Consider the following 12,916-nt stretch of genomic DNA (forward strand, 5'->3'; position numbering starts at 1 on the left):
AAGGTTGGCACTTCCATTCTTAGACACAGAGTGTGACAGATATGGCAGTTTCCTGCCACTATCTTTGGGAGATCTTACTGTATTAGTTTAGGTGTAAGCAGAGTCAGAACGGGCTCTCCCCTGACATCTGGTGGTGAGCTTTGGAAAAGGACTTCAGGGGCTGATCTTGTTTGCATGGGCACACCCACCCTGCCTAGCACAATGGGACTGCTGACTCAAATGGTCACTTTGGCTGCTGTGGGATCCCCAGTCTCTTTGCTATTGGGGCAGGAGTAATGAAGGGTTGTTATCCAGGTTATGTGAATAAAGGACAGTAGAACTGTATGGTATTTTATGAAGGAGGGACTTGCCCTCAACTAAATAGTACTCGCTAGGCAAGGGTTGGTGTTAAATGGTCACATGTGTGATAATAGAGCTAATGGTGATTGTATTGGGAGTTTTGTAACATTTTGTCATACTGAATTCACTGATACCTAGGGCTGAGCATTAGGTTACTGAGGATCCCCAACTACCAGCTAAAATCACTGAGAGCTGTGTTGTGGAGGAAGTTTGAAGGCAACATTGGTGAGTAGGATGACTAGCAGAAAGGAGTGGTTAGTGTTGAAAACTGCAGTAGAACCCCATGGAGAGGCATGGTAACCATCAACCTGAGCAGCACAGCATGTAAAATGCTCCCCATACTTTCCCCCACTTTTGCCCAGGCTAGGAGGTAAACTCTGTAGAGGGACTTCTGAACTCTGGGGGCTGCACTGACCAAAGGACAGAAACTGGGTGGGGTAACTTTTGGGTTGCTGAACTTAAGACCCTGAGGGGAAAAGGACACTGCCAAACTTACTTCGGGGTGGGTCTTTTGCTCATGGTTTGTGTTATGAATCCTATTTGTGGTGTTTCCCCAACATAATGCCGTATTGTTTCCCGCTTTTATTAAAAGACTTTTGCTGCACTCAGATTCTGTGCTTGTGAGAGGGGAAGTATTGCCTCTTAGAGGCACCGGGGGGGGGAGGGTATGTAATTGTCCCAGGTCACCAGCTGGGGACTTGAGCTGGTTTTGCATTGTGTTATTGAAATGGAACCCCCAGATACTGAACCCAACTGTTGTTGCTGCCAACTCTGATGGGCAGAAGGGTTACATATGTATCATTGTGGGCTAGGGACTGTATATAATTCTGTGAGGGAGGGTGACCATAGTTCCTCTAGGAACTAAGAGCAGTGTGGAGTGTCCTCACACTTGCCCTGAAAGGGTTAAGGCAGCCAGAGAGGCCAATTAGCCTATTACATGGCAAGTGGGGGGGAGGGGATTAAGATTGCAAGAGAAGCCTTAATTACAAGAAGCTCACCTGTGCAGGAACAGGTGGCACACATAGAAGCTGAGAAACTGGCACCAGAAGTGCTGGGGAAGACTGCAGGTGGAGGCGTGTTGGAGGCTGTAGAGGTGAGTAGCCTGCAGTTGCTTCCTGGGAAATGGGAGTGGTGAAGCTGGCATGTCCAGAGAAGCAAGGGCAAGCTAGTAGGTTAGGAAAGGGCTTGGAGAAATGTGGCAAGGTACAGAGTCAAACAGACCTTGGCTGCTGACTGGAGGGTCCCTGAGCTAGAACCTGGAGTAGAGGGTGGGCCCGGGTTCCCCAATCAGTCACTGGGGAAGTGGCACAGGTAGTGCAGTGTATAGGAAGACTACCCGAGCCTGTTCTGGAGAAGAGATTCTCCTCCCCTGGGGGAAACCACAATAGTGACCTGGCTGGAGGGTTGAGTGCCAAAGGGGCTGCAGCAGCTCCTGGAATGAGAGAGGGGCTGGAGACAGAGGTGGATGGACAACTTGCACCTGTGGGAAGAGGTGTTGACCTGGGGACTTATTCCCCAGAATGGCCAGGAGGAGGTGCCCTACCTGCAGTGAGTGGAGAACCCGGTCACAGGAGTGATTAGAAAAATCCACTCAGGTTGTAACACCTCCAGAGAAGTACCACCCACCACCTGCAGAGGCTCACATAAATTGCTTCAAACAGGATTCTGCAGAGACCAACAAAGAGAGGACTTTTGGGTAAAGAGACTGAATTTAAACTGACTCCTGGGCTTCTTTCTGACCCAGTAAATGGACAAGACTTTCTGCCCAAGGGATCATTCCTGGGAAGGGCTGGAAGTACTTTGGCCTATGGAAGCAACCTAAGACTTCTGGTAAACTGTTAGTGTAACTCTGACAGACCCTGGTTGTCAATGGGCGGGATTGAACCTGGGACCTTTGGAGTTTAGTGCATGAGCCTCTGCAGCATGAGCTAAAAGCCACCTTGCTGTTAGCTAAGGCTGTAGAGCAAACTCATTAATCTCTCTTGGTGCCACTAAATGGGACAAAACGCCACACCCAGAAACTGTGTGGGTTACATTTGCATGCATATAGGAACTTTATGTGTTTTCTCTGTAAATGCTTTCACTTTAAGAATAAATGTCCTTGCATGTAAAGAGCAGTGTAGTAACTTACATCATCTGTTGGCAATATGGTGATCATAAGTCTTCAGAGAGAAAGCAAAAGCATAGTCACTGGCCTGTTTAGGCAGTCTGGCTTGCTGGGAATATCATTGTAAGCAAAGAACTCTGCAGCCTGGAAAAAGCCTGGTGAAGTGGCGGGGGAGACATGGGTTTCCACCACAAGTGCTAACTCCATGGGTGCTCTGGGCCTGGAGTACCCATGGGGGAAAATAGTGGGTGCACAGCACTCACCAGCAGCCTTGCTGATCAGCTCCTCCCTCTCCCCCCAGCACCTCCTGCCTGCCAGTGATGAGTGGTGTGCAGGAGGTGCTGGGGAGCCAGGGGATGGAGGGAGGATGGCATGCGCTTGGGGGAGGAATGGGGCAGGAAGAGGCTGGGTGGAGCGGAGATGGGAAGAGGTGGGGTGGGAGTTTGGGGGAAGGGGTGGAGTGGGGGTGGGGTCTGGGCAGAGTGGGGGTTGAGCACCCCCCGGTAACTCAGAATGGCACTTCTTCTGCCAAAGAGAAGTGACAGCTGAGGAACCAGAAGCCTAGAGTGGGTGCTCTCGCTGCTCATGTGCAGTGTGTGTTCCACCCACTGGGGGAAACTGGCCCCCAGCCTGACCGCTTCTGCCCAAGGCTCTGACCCTCCCCCACTGGAGCCCCGAGGGGGCCCCCCACTGCAGCCACCTAGTGCCCCCAGCACTGGGTGGGCAGCACAGCCCCAACACCAGAGCACCAGGTAGTGGTGAGCACCGACCCCAGCTGCCCCGAGTCCCAACCACAAGCTGTCCTAACCCCAGGTGGGGGGAAGAGCGGTAAGCCGGAGCGGGACCTGGGGGCAGTGTGTGGGCGGGACCACTTGGGGCTGTTTGGGGAGGCTTAGCCTCTCCTGGCCTGTACTATGTGCTGCTCTTGCTGGACTACAGAGGGGGAATAGACATACAATTGCCCTGAACTGTGACAGAGAATTTCCATAAACAGGCCTGGAGGTCTCACATGCATGGATCATGCTGACAGAGTTTGTGAGGCAGGGTGGGGTACATTATCTGGCTAGCCATAGATGGAAATGGGCATCTTTCACATTGCTAACTACATGGGTATCCAGAAGCGCTCATCTGTCCAGGCCAGCACAGACTGTGGGCCAATTTTACTGATCTGAGGACAGATGCCATCAGTAGAGGGTCATGTTATGGAGGTAGCAAATTCTTCAAATTGTTTCCCACTCCTCACCAAAATCACCTTAAAACCAGGAAAACCTGAGACTGTGTAATTAGAGTGGAGGATTCTCTTTGGCAAGCCTGTCTCTTAGTCTAATCTGAAGAAACTATGTACGTCTTCTGACACTTCTAATAATTGTGCACTGTGTGTTATACACAAAGATATTTTTATTTAAGCAACAGTCTCGCTCAGTCTCTCATCCCTCTAGGAACTTGTTTTGCAAATTTGTTTTACGTTATTATGATGCTCTTAGCTTCCGCATTTCCTTACAGCTCACACTAAACAAAGACTGCCAGGCCCACTGATGGCGGTGGGGAATTGCCCAGGGTCCTGGGTGATTTAAAAGGGGCCAGGAGCCCTGGGCCTTTTTAAATCACCCGGAGGACCACAGGGCAGGGGCTCCTAGGCACACGTGGGGTGGTACCAGCAGCGGCGAAGGCAGCTGGGTGGGCATGTGGAAGCCCTGGCCATGCCCAGCCACGCAGCCAGCAGCTTGTGGTGGCAGCAGCCATTGCAGGTGCAGCACTGCCCACGTGTCAGGCGGCGGGCTGGGGGCCCATTGACTTTTCTGCACTGGGTCCCGGAATTGCTGTCAGTGGGCTTGAAGACGGCCATTCGGTATCTAATTCACCCAGCATCGCTTTTTTCTTATAAAGATATAGAACTTAATCCAGAATCCTTAATTTTATCTAGTATTTTGTATTATGTAAATGTATATTTACAGAGATGGCTGTAACATCACCCTGAACCCTTTGTGCTTGTTATATTACACACACTTAAATTGAAATTTGCCTTTTTGCCAGAACACCTCTCAGTGCCTGGTTTGGTGAACAGTGTGTTTATCATGAAGATAATATATTTGGTTTGTGATTATGTTTAATGAAGAGTAATTTTTTTCAGTGTTTGTTGAAACAGAATGTCTTCACAATATGGAAATCACTAACAAAGGTTTATTTAAATAGTTTTCTCTAGAGGTACAATTCATTTGCACACTAGGTGGTGCAACAGTAACACATGAAATTTTTTTTTTAATAAACAGAGAACAGCTCAGTGCTGGTGAATTTCAGTCAGTCTGCAAATTCATATAGAGCCCTAGGACTATGACTAAGAGCCATGTAATCCCTCCAGCACAGACGAGAACAATGAGCCTTTGAGGTCTCCTGTCACAAGAGGTTGCCTGGCATTAGATCTGGACATATTTTTGTTCTTTAGATAAATGATAGACAACAGATCAACATAAAAACTAAACTATAAACATACTTAAAATGTTTGTGTGGCCGTGACAAGCCAAGACCCCATTTCTAGTACTGGTGTTTGCTCATTTAGAGTGCAATGATATTTATTTGCTAGAAGCATGTTTAAAACCAGGCCCAGGTTAAGCAGATCCTGGGGCTCTAGTTCTCTTGCTCAAAAACCTCTTCCTTCCGTGCTCACCCTAAATAGCTTCCCAGAATTGAACTCATGTCTGTGTGTATATTGATCTTTTAACCATACTCTCGCTCTCTTTTGGGTTTGTTTTTTAAAATAAATTTTAGTTCAGTTAATAAGAACTGGCTGTATGCATGTATGGATATTCAAGAACCTGGGAGGTAATATGTCTCTACCTTTGGGATTGGTAGAACCTTTTCTTTTATATGATCAAATGAGGTTTTTCAGAAATCTTACCCATGTCAAATATGATGATCTGGATGGAGGCCTAGGGCTGGGTTACTTCAAGGGAATTGTGGTGTTGGCTTCTGGGCAACCAGTGAGGTAATAAAGAAGCTGTTTTATGCTGGCTTGGTAAATCTAAGTATTGAAAATATCCACCAGTTTTGGGGATTATCTACCCCATTCTTTGCAGTTCACCCGAATTGAATGACTGCAAGTGGCCCCAACTGGGACCCCGGTCATATCACCATATTAGCTCATGGTTTCAAGCATTTGTGTGCCAAAAGAACAAAAACCGAAGGGAAGAGAGCCAACAGGGCCTTGCATTGCACAGTTATGTCTACAGTGCATCAGTCACAGGACTTAGTCACCAATCAATGAGGCAAGAACATGAACAAACAGTTTTACCCCCCACCACAAGACAAATAAGAACAGGGAACATAAACTTCTCAGGACAAGGATTGAGTTTCTGTGAAATGGATCATAGACACCTATGATTCTACATAGTATGTGCAAGCTTACCACGTGGAAGAAGAGTACAAACTGAAAATAGTCATATGATGATTAAAGCTGGGATTTTCAAAGAAGCCTAATGGAAGTTAGGTGACTTAGAAACCACCTTCCTTAGGCTCTTAATCCCAGCCTAAATATGGTTCTTCCAGGTAGCATTTTACATGTCAATAAATCTTGATATTCATGGAAACACAAAAGTAGCACATAACTCTGTATATTTAATAAGTTCTTAGGGCCCTGTTTGTAAATTTCTGCACATCAGCCCAACTGCAAAAATATATGTGGTGTGATGGAGCATCTCCTCAGCCTCGGTGAGTCCTGCGCTTCTGTTTAGTGGTGGGATAGGATATTCCTCTTTCCCTCAGAGTTTCCCCCATGCCCCTGGGCTTGCTGCCAATACTCTGCTGGAGTAGGGTTCCTCCAGGCCTCCTTGAATGGGCAAGAGAGCCTATCAGTCTTTGGTAGCCCCTGCGGGCATGATGGCCACAGACTAGACACCTGGTTCAGTCTCTCCTTGGGCGGGGTCTTTTCCCTCAAACCCCGGTTGGGCAGATATTCTCCCACCCTTTGTCTTTGTACCCACAGGGTTTCTTTCCTGGTGCTTGTCAGCATCTGCACCACCAAGCTCCCCAGTAGCTCCCCTTCCTCCCACAGCTCCTAACACATGCCCCTATCTGCCTGGAGGGGAGGCTTTTAACAGGTTCTGGCAGGCCCTTGATTGCCCCCAGGTGTCCTAATCAACCTAGAATAACCCTGGTCATCTACAAAGGGAAAAGGGATGTGCTTATCCTGGGGCTAATATACCTGCCTTTGTGCAGAGCATGCAAGGCACCAGCAGCAGCTGCAGAAGGCACCTCCCACCCCCAGCCCGGCAAGATGCTCTCAGTCCGTGTGGCTACTGCCCTGGCAAGCTGGCCTGGTTTCCAGAAATGCCCTGGGTGCAACATTTGTTGCTACAAGGAGCAGTCTCCTGTAGCCGTCTGGCCTGACCCATCACAGTGGGCACATTACACCCAACAAGAAACCAAGCAGCAGCAGGCTGGGGAATGTTCTAGGCAGAAGCTCTACAGCGAGGCATAGAGAGAGAAATTTTGAATGATATAGTTTTCCTAACTATAGGCAAGCTGGTAGCAATGCCAATATCTAAGTTTACCTAACACTATCCATTACAAGGCCTTGTTTTCTGTTGCTTGTAACTTTGACAAACTATAAACATTCAGGCTGAAATGTTCCATGCTGAGTATTTGTTCAAGCTGACTTTTTTTAAACATTTCAGCAAGAACTACCAGGCAAGGAAGTGTTGGAAACGTTTCCTATTAATTGGTCCACCTCTTGGACCAAACCGCAGTCATCAAGATAGACCTCAATAAAATGCTTAGGAAATTGGAACTATAAAAATGGCCTGCGTAAAGAAGAAACAGTGCAGATTCTAGTCTAAGAGGAGGCCATGACTTATGCCCTCAGCATGGCCTAGAGGTTTACAATCCCATTCTTTCTCAAAGTGAAGGAAGAACTGGCTGGGATACTGTAATAAAACATATTACCGAGACAGAGTGATGTGCCATGCCCTTCAGTGCCCATTGTGGGGAAAAACGGATCCATTCATATCTGCACAGACCTAAAGAGCATCACTGTAAAATCAGAAAGGTACATGTTTTCCAATGTGGAAGTTATGGTCTCCCAGTACCATTTTTTTTTCAGCAAATGCAGTTTATAGCTTCTGACAAGTTTCTGTTCCATTATGACAATGCTAACCCAATAACTTTAAGATGCTGTTCAGAAAATACTGCTTTTTTTTTGTCACCTCACATTCAGAATCATAGACATCCCAGGAAACTTCCAGAGGAAAATAAGTGAAATTCTGCAAGTTTATGGGAGGTCTGAGGAAGAACATAACATTCTTAAGGCAACTGAGACTGTTGGACTAAAATTATACAAAGAAAAATGAATGCAAAGCTAAATATAACTTCAGCCCTTAGGGCATGTGATCAAGAGAAGATGAAAGCAAATCCAGAAAAAAATCAAAGTTAGAGTTGAAATGCAAGCACTTAAAAATTGTATTAGTCTGATGCATCTCTAATGCAATACAACTTGGGAGCAAATTAATACCAAAATTATTCCTTTTAAGCAGTTTATAAAGAATTTTGGCTTTTAACAATTTCTATGTGGATCTGGACCAGAGCACAGGAATGTATTTTTTTAGGATTTATCTAGAGTAGAATCTGAGTTATGAACACCCTGGGAATGGAGGTTGTTTGTAGCTCTGAAAAGTTTGTAACTCTGAACAAAATGTTATAGTGGTTCTTCTTCAAAAGTTTACAACTGAACATTGACTTAATACAGCTTTGAAACTTTACTATGCAGATGAAAACTGCTGCTTTTAGCCATTTTAGTTTAAATGAAATAAGCACAGAAACAGTTTCCTTACCTTGTCAAATATTTTTTTAAACTTTCTCTTTTTTTTAATGTAGCTTACATTTAACACAGTACTGTACAGCATTCATTTTTTCCCCTCTGCTGCTGCCTGATTGCATATTTCTGGTTCCAAATGAGGAGTGTGGTTGACTGGTCAGTTCGTAACTTTGGTGTTCATCATTCTGAGGTTCTACCATATTTATCATATCACCATTATGGGCACATTTTGATGTCTCCAACTCTACAGAATTTAATAAATTCTTTATCCTACAGACAAAGTGATTTGTGATGTGACTTCCAGGATCTATGCTCTAGCCATCTTCTGTTCCATTTCAGCCTACAGGAGATATTTATATACTATGGGGACCTGTTGAAGATAAGGCAGGGGACAATGATGTTTAGGAGCCACTTACTATCAATAAAGGAAAACAAATTATATGTACCACCTGGCCCTTAATACAGTGGTCTGTCAGTGTTAAAATATTCTTCCCCAGAAAATCATATGAATGACTGTTGTGTGAGATATCAGAGGGGTAGCCATGTTAGTCTGGATCTGTAAAAAGCAAGAGTCCTGTGGCACCTTATAGACTAACAGATGTATTGGAGCGTAAGATTTCATGGGTGAAAAGCCACTTCATCAGTTGGTGAGAGTTAACAACTGTGGAGAGATTCAGGACATTAGCCAAAGTAGATACAATTATCTATCCAAGAGGGGCCTTTAAGAGTTTTGTGTCATTTAATGTAGCTTGTTTATCTGGGATTGTGGAATAGAAGCCTATATTCCTTCCCAGGGTGGTGGTAATGGTGAGAATTAAACTGATTCCTGCTATGCATTCTTTCTGGGTCTGGACAGAAGTCACAAATCTCTTCTAATTTCTTTGCTGTAAATGTACATAAATTATTAAGATGTGGAGCCTCCAGTTTACTTTGTTCTAGTTTAACTCCACAGAGCTCAAAAGGGTGAGTTTTGGTGATGAATATATATTGCTGTGAATCTCCATTGTTCCCTCCTACCATGATCTTTTCTCTGGGAGAAAGATGTTCTGTATTCATTTAAAACCCTTTGTTTGGTCTTTCTGTGAAACAGCTTCTGACAGCATATTCGTCTTTTTCCTCATTTGCAGCTTCGTTTTAGGCTCAGTGTTTCACTTGCCAGTAGACAGACACCGCATTATTTGCCTAACTTGGATCAGGACTATTTCTCTGTTTCTTGGAAACCTCTCTCAGGATCTCCATAATCCTTTCTCTGAGGAAAACATTAGCTCCAGCTGAGCGAAATTCCAATTCAGGCAACAACTCAGAATTTATTGTTTTCTTAAAGTTTTTTTTAAACTTAATTTAACATGTTTTTCAATTAAGATCAATGGATCTGAGACCTCCATTCATGAGCCACCTGGAAGCAGCAATTTCTCTTTCAAGCAAAATTAGATTATTTACTGGGAGACTAAATGTTTGTACTGCCAGCTCAATGCACTGAAAAAATTGTCTAATAGTCAGGTGCTGCAGCTACAGAATACTTAGAGGCCAAGCAAAAGACCCTTCTGCAAAGATGAATCTGGATTCAGTGACACAAGCTAGCAGAGGTTCAGTTTGTTACAGAATGACTAGTGTCTATAGGAGGCACTGCAGCTTCCTCATGCAGTGCATTCCCGAGTGCCTAGGAAGCAGCAGTTTTGTGTAATTGTAGAAGCAATTGAGTTTACCTTTCTGCAACAGGCAGAGTGCCAAGGATCAGCTGAAGATACCAGGGACAGATGGAATTTTTGTAAAACTTATTCCGCAGGCTTGGTGTAGATGGAGCTATCTAGTGTGGGGAAAGCCTAACTTTACAGGTGCCCCACAAATCATCTATATTAAGGATGGTCTATGAATACTAATTCTCATCAGCATAGATTGCTTACAGGACAGGGAGAAAACTAAAACAATTATTGCTATTTGCTGATAGATAAACAGCCTACTGAGCTTTCAATGGGATTCATAAACTGATAGTTTATATAAATATTGCTTATTATTGGTATTATGGTAGCAGCTAGATGCCCCAACCAAAAAGCAGGGTTCAATTATGAAAAGGCACTATACAAATGCATAGTAACAGACAACCCATGCCCAGAACTGTTATCAATCCAAATAAACAAAACTGACGAAGGATGGGTGGGCCAAAGGAAGGATTATTTTCTCCATTTCATATTTAGCTAAATTAAGCCCAGAGAGAGATTAAATTATTTGTCCGAGGTGATATAGGGAGTCTGTGGATAAGAATTTAATTTGAATTCAACGACGCTGTCTTTCCTACAGGTGCATGCACTATCATATTAGTAGAACTGCAGCACAGTACTTTGGACTATGTAACCAATTGAAATGTATTAATGGTGAATTCTGATAAAGTTGAGGCCTTCTAATTGAACTCTGCAATGTGTATTAATCTGGCCATCAAAAAGTGTAGCACTTATCCCATGGCAGAAGTGCTAGATGTCTGAAGGGGAAGTACCATATTTTTCACTTCTCAGTCTTGGTTCAGTTAAGGAGACTGAATATAACAAAATGTATCATTACTTTAGTAGCACCAGCAGCCCATCTAGTGCGGGCTGATCACGAACACCAAACATAGCTTTTCAGTTCTAAATAATTGCTGCTTTGGTTCTCATGGGAAAGCAGAGACTGGTTTAGCTTCCAACTCCCTCTGTTACAGAGGATAACTTAGGATAGCGCTAATCAAAAGTAGACTCTCTTATAATCATGTACGTCTGTCTCAAAACCATCTAATGCACATACCTGGCCAACGTGAACACTTTCTTACTGCTATGACTCATCCCACCCCCATTCCTTTCTGTACTTTGTTATTTTGGATTGTGAGGTGTTCAGAGTAGGAGCCATCTTCTATGTGTTTATACAATGTCCCACGCAAAGGGGCCTTCAGTTCTGATTGGGGCCTTTGCAGACTACCATCATAAAATTAAATAGTACTAGGGATAATAATCCAACACAAATCAATCAGGATTGTTTTCTAGAAGCCTTTTCAGACCAGAGGACTAGTTGAATGGCACCTCCTAGTAGGTATGTCATGAAGTCCTGATATAAAGGTAGGAGGTTAAGGTCACATAGGCACAGGACTCTGGCTATTTTGAAGAACTTAGTGGAGCCCCTATACGGAAGGATCAAGGTTAGGACTTGTTTTGTTTACCCTGGAATGGAAGGACTCTTAGTCTGGCTGGAGACTGTACCAGCAGAGGGAAACTAAGGCACAGAAGCAGGAAAATAAGTACAAAAGGGAAACTGAGGCATGAATATTCTTCTATAGTGGATGATGAATGGCTATGTCAGAATGTTACAAAACTGAATTCTCCTCTCCGCAGGACTACAATGAGAATGAAGCCCTATCCAACCTATTTTCACAGGCCATCAAAGGAGTTAAGGAACTGTGTTTAAACTCTATTTTAAAGTGATTCCCGCTAAACTGATTTGTAACATGACATGGTCAGCCAGTGTGAATAGGTCCAAATTGTACTAGAATCCTGTTTCAAATGAAGTTTGAAGTACAGAATACATGAGAGTAGAGTGACTAACCTTGTCTACACTGAGTGGTTCAGTTCCATTGGCATTAACAATGTCACAAGCCAGGGTGTATACCAGCCACAGACTGCTGCTGCTAGTATTTGACGCTCTGTGACATACAGATCTGCTCTGACCAGAGTGAGTTGACACTGTGATCAAACCTGATGGCAGCTATTGGCCCAATTCTAATTTCAAATGACACGAGTGTAAATTAATGGTCACTGCTAAAATCAGTTTTCACCACACTCAAAACAGATGCATGTAGGAGGAAAATTATGACCTAGGATTCCTGATATTGCTAACTCTGGTGGAGCTGAACCTAGGTGCATCCTCGGTGAGAACAGTGTGGCTCTTAAGCACCCACTTCAGGAGCTAAGATGGGAGGACCCCTGTATACGAGGATCTCCTGGCCTCAACTATCAAATAACTTTCTCATCACAAAGGTGCACAAACCTCCCCCTATACAGTGCCCTGCTATGCATAATCTCAAACCACCTTCTCTTAAATTCCAATAAGTTCCAATGGGTGGGCATGTTGTCTTGTACCACCACTCTCCCAATCTGATGCTAGGTTGCCACTTATCCATGTTTTACATGGACAGTCCAGTTTTGGGCTTCTGTGTCTGGGTGCCATAAAATTAGGGTTGCCAGGTGCCCAGTTTTTGACCAGAAAGTCCAGTCGAAAATGGCACATGAACTAAAAACCTGGTTACCATGGGGTTGGGGGAGGCACTGGGTCATTTACCTGTGCCAGCCCCTGCTCAGCCAGGGCTGCATCCTACCTGCAGGCAGGCTCCTGGAGATGATCCAGTGAGTGACAGGGGCAGGGCCTTTGGGGAGAAGAGGTGGGGCAGGGCCTCGGGGATCCGGTTACCAGCAATTAGAAAGGTGGCAACCGGCGCAGACACAATCCCAAACAAAAAGGGTTACTCATTTTTTAAATATAGCCCTAACTGGCATTCTGACTGTTAGTTTCTGAGAAACATCCCCTTTAGGAGGTATTTTTATGATATTGTCTCCATTTTCAAAGGGAAGTAGAACAGCACAACTCATGTCAAAAATCAAAAAGGAATCCCAGAAAAAGTGGAAACATGGATACATTACTAAGGA

The 12,916-nt window shown here is 44.5% G+C and overlaps 1 long non-coding RNA gene across 3 annotated transcripts in view; it reads left to right on the forward strand.

Moving 5' to 3' along the window:
• Positions 1–426: 426 nt before the first annotated feature.
• The window catches only part of LOC120387647, a 114,645-nt gene continuing 102,155 nt past the window's right edge, over positions 427–12,916 (forward strand). For 2 of the 3 annotated variants that reach the window (XR_005590277.1, XR_005590279.1), the window contains exon 1: positions 427–564. This is a non-coding gene — a long non-coding RNA (uncharacterized LOC120387647). Of the gene's footprint in view, positions 565–1,345; positions 1,433–12,916 lie in introns of all 3 variants that reach the window. The other variant, XR_005590278.1, reaches the window with a different exon arrangement.

The sequence above is a fragment of the Mauremys reevesii genome, linkage group 21, assembly GCF_016161935.1.
Source record: "Mauremys reevesii isolate NIE-2019 linkage group 21, ASM1616193v1, whole genome shotgun sequence".
Classification (NCBI taxonomy): domain Eukaryota; kingdom Metazoa; phylum Chordata; order Testudines; family Geoemydidae; genus Mauremys; species Mauremys reevesii.